A 4137-nucleotide genomic window follows, 5' to 3' on the forward strand; every position below is an offset into this window, starting at 1 on the left:
GAGGAACAGGGGCCGTCTACCACAGCAGCAATAGAACGGTCGCAAAGGAAACTTGAGATAAAGTTACAGAGAGAAAAGGATAGAAACCGTACGAGGACAGTTTTGAAATCAGAGCTTCTTGCCAGACTCTATCAAAAGCTTTTAATAAATCTAACGCGACAGCAAAAGTTTCACCGAAATCTCTAAAAGAGGATGACCAAGACTCAATAAGGAAAGCCAGAAGATCACAAGTAGAGCGATCTTGACGGAAGCCATATTGGCGGTCAGATAGAAGATTGTGAAGTGACATGTTTAAGAATCTTCCTATTCAGGATAAACTAAAAAACCTTTAAACAAGCAGGAGATTAATGCTATAGGACGGTAGTTAGAGGGATTAGAATGGTCACCCTATTTTGGAACAGGCTGAATGTAGGCAAACTTCCAACAAGAAGGAAAGGTAAAAGTCGATAGATGTAGTTGAAACAGTTTGGCTAGGCTAGGTGCAAGCACAGTAGCACAGTTTTTGAGAACAATAGGAGGGAACCCATCAGGTCCATAAGCCTTCCGAGAGTTTAGGCCAGCGAGGGCATGGAAAACATCATTATGAAGAATTTTTGTTGAAGACATGATATAGTCAGAGGGAGAAGGAGAGGGAGGGACAAGCCTGGAATCACCCAAGGTTGAGTTGTTAACAAAGGTTTGAGAGCAGAGTTCATCTTTAGAGACAGGAGAGATGGCAGTGGTGCCATCAGGATGAAATAAAGGAGGGAAAGATGAAGAAGTAAAGTTATTGGAGATGCTTTTGGCCAGATGCCAGAAGTCACAAAGGGAGTTTGAGTATGAAAGATTTTGGCATTTTCTATTTATGAAGGAGTGTTTGGCAAGTTGAAGAATGGACTTGGCATGATTCCGGGCAGAAATATAAAGTGCGGGAGATTCTGGAGATGGAAGGCTCAAATACCTTTTGTGTGAATGTGTACTTTCTTGTTTTGTTCTTTCTTGCTGCCACATTCCTTCGTATGTAAAGTAAATTGCAATATTATGATACACTAATGCATATGTATTCAACCATCTGCATAGGATCTACTCTTGTTGTTTTCTTCATACAAATGTGGATGAGATAGCCAGAGTGAAATAGGAGGCGTTGGGACAATCTCTGCTAGTCTGCATGCTTCTGTCGTCGCTTGTCAGGTGGTGGGTGGATTCTCCAGATGGTGGGGATTCTATCCATAGCTCGGTCCCCTTCTGTTTTTGCTGTCTTTGCCTCCCTTTCTGTCTTTTCTTTGACAGACATTGTCTTTTACCCTCAGGGATACCAGTGTCCCTGTCCAAGGCTGACCTAGCTGGTTGGGGTGGGGTTTGCAACTCCTCCCTGTAAAAAGGTCCACATCCACTGCCAGAGTTAGAGGTAGAGGTTGGGGTTAAGGCTCTAGGCATGGGCGAGCCTCTAGCCACGATCCCAATCCAGTTCTGCTGTGGGGTCCGACCGTGCAAGCCCCTTGGGTGCCAAAGTGCCAGACCAGCTTGCCTTCCCGTATGATGAATGCTCGCGAAATCCCTGTGTCTTGAGAGGGACAGGAAGATCCCGTCGCCCTATTTTTAACTTTGGGTGTGCTGGTAGGGCTGCAGATGTGGCGCATGCCTATCGGACCATTCTGGGGTAAACCTTCAGAGGGTTCTACGTGTAGGCTCCTGGAACGTCCTGAGCCTCTCAGAGGATCACCGACTGCCTCATCTATTGGATGAGCTCAGTAGGCTGAGGGTGGATACAGTGGGACTATCTGAGACAAGAAGATCTAGCAGTGGCGAGACCAGTAGCAAGGGTTTTACTTACTATTGGTCCAGCATGAGCAGTGGAGGTGGTGGTGTAGTGGATAAGGTGGTGAGCATGGGAGCGGGCAGAAATCCACCCGTAAGTTCGAATCCCACCACGTACAGCCTTAAACACTTTGCCATTTATCGAGTGGTTTAAAGTTACCTATATGTCACCATGATACCCAGGTTCTAGGTGATTACACCCAAGATGAGCTTGGGGGGTGATATGGGCCCTAATATTGGTACCACTATAAATAAAATTGCCTGCGCCACTAATGGGCAGAAGATGAACAGCGCTTCCAACGCACTTTTCAAGTGAGCCTACAGGCGCTATAGGCCTTAACGTAAAAAAAAAAAAATCATGTCAAGGGGGTAGCCATAGGCGTCTTCAGCAGACTGCAGCCGCCTGTAGTAAAGGTTACTCCGGTTGATGAGCATATAATGCGACTAAGGCTGAAGCATAGTCTAGGCTTCGTGTCTGTTGTTGCAGTATACACTCCTACCGAGGTGTGTGAAACTGAAGAGAAGGAGACGTTCTATGCCAAACTCGACTCTGTAGTGGACCGTGTCCCTGTCGTGATGCACTTATTGTCGTGGGCAACTTTAATGCTGTCACTGGCACTGAGTGAGCCAGCTACAAGTTATGTGTTAGTCCCCATGGCTCTGGTACCAGGAACGACAACAGCTCTTTCCTTCTTAATCTTTCAAGATCCAGAAGTTTGAGAATTGCAGGTTCTTGGTATCAGAGACCAGCGCTGCACCGCTGAACTTGGTGTAGCAATACCGGAGGGTTAGCGAAGGAGATCAACCATATCCTTGTCAGTACTTGTTGCTGCACTCGAGCTGCATGTCAAATCCAAAAAGCATCCAAGATGTCACCACACTGTGTTTCATCTTGAGAAACTGAAGGACTTGACATGTGCCCAGGAGTATGCAGTGAGAGTCTCCAATTGGTTTGGACTGCTTGACACCATCGAGGACCCAGTAGAGCTATGGGATACCTTCAAATGGGAGACTCTTGAGGCTGCCAAGGAAAGCATTGGGGAGCGTCGAAGGTCAGGGAGTGGCTTCACTTCGGTAGAGACGCTGGACAGTATTGAGAAGAGTCGTGCAGCCAGACTTGCTGGGAACCGTGACCAGTACAGGGCTCTGTTACATAGGACTAGAGCTTTTCTGAGGAGAGACAAGGAGAGGTATGTCAGGGTTCTTGCTGAGGATGTAGAGTGTCATTTAAATGCTAATGACCTCTGACCTGCCTATTGAGCCCCGAAAAAACTTCGCTCCAAGTCTACATCTCAGGCGAGCGCTATCCAAACAGCAGATGGCCCCCTTGTATTGGATGCAGATGGGCAGATGGCTTGTTGGGCTGAGTACTTTGAGCAGCTGTTCACGGTGGATCCTCCTAGCAGACAGCTCCAAACTGCAGGGTTACAGATGCTGGATGCTGATCCACACATTGACAAAACTGCACCCTCCAATGATGATGTCAAAGAGGCTGTGGCAAAGGTGAGGGGTGGAAAGGCAGCTGGCATATGTAACATCAGTGTGGAGCTGCTCAAAGCGGGGGGTGAGGCGATGATGCGTGAATTGCATGCTGTCTTGACTGCTGTATGGCATTCAGGTACCATTCCCCCTGACTGGAAAAAGGGATTGGTCATCCCTATCTGGAAGGGGAAAGAAGACTGTCAGGACTGCAATAACTACCACGGTATAACACTGCTCAGCGTACCAGGCAAGGTGCTTGCCCATTGGCTGTTGATGCGCATCTGCAGTCACCTGCTGAAACACCAGAGACCTGAACAGTCTGGGTTCACGCCAGGTAAGTCAACAACTGACTGGATCCTAGCGCTTCGCGTACTGGTGTAGAGCGCCGACGTGAGTTTTGACAGGGGATGCTTACAGCCTATGTCGATCTCTAGAAGGCGTTTGACTTAGTGCATCCAGAGTCACTCTGGGATTTTCTGCGTCTCTGTGGGATTCCTGCAATGATTATTGGTCTATTAACTGGCCTCTACTCCGGGACTGTGAGTATTGTGAAGTGTGGAGGGGGCGTGTCCAGCATCTTTCCTGTGAATATAGGAATGAGGAGGGATGCGTGCTTGCTCCATCACTTTTCATCATTTGCATGGACTGAGTACTAGGCAGAGTTGTAGACCAAAGTCATTCTGGAGCAATACTGAGATTACAGATTTTGTTTTTGCAGATGATGCACTAATCTTTGCTGAATCACTGGAGGTTCTGGTAATGGCTCTAGAGGCACTGCACGAGGAGGTGAAGCCCCGTGGGACTCCAGGTTTCCTTGCCCAAGACCAAGTTTCAGGTGTTTGGAGGCTTACTAGATGA

At 47.7% G+C, this 4137-nt stretch overlaps 1 pseudogene; it reads left to right on the forward strand.

Moving 5' to 3' along the window:
* Window positions 1-1414: 1414 nt before the first annotated feature.
* LOC123520240 lies at window positions 1415-4137 on the forward strand (annotated as a pseudogene).

The sequence above is a fragment of the Portunus trituberculatus genome, chromosome 46 (assembly GCF_017591435.1).
Source record: "Portunus trituberculatus isolate SZX2019 chromosome 46, ASM1759143v1, whole genome shotgun sequence".
Classification (NCBI taxonomy): domain Eukaryota; kingdom Metazoa; phylum Arthropoda; class Malacostraca; order Decapoda; family Portunidae; genus Portunus; species Portunus trituberculatus.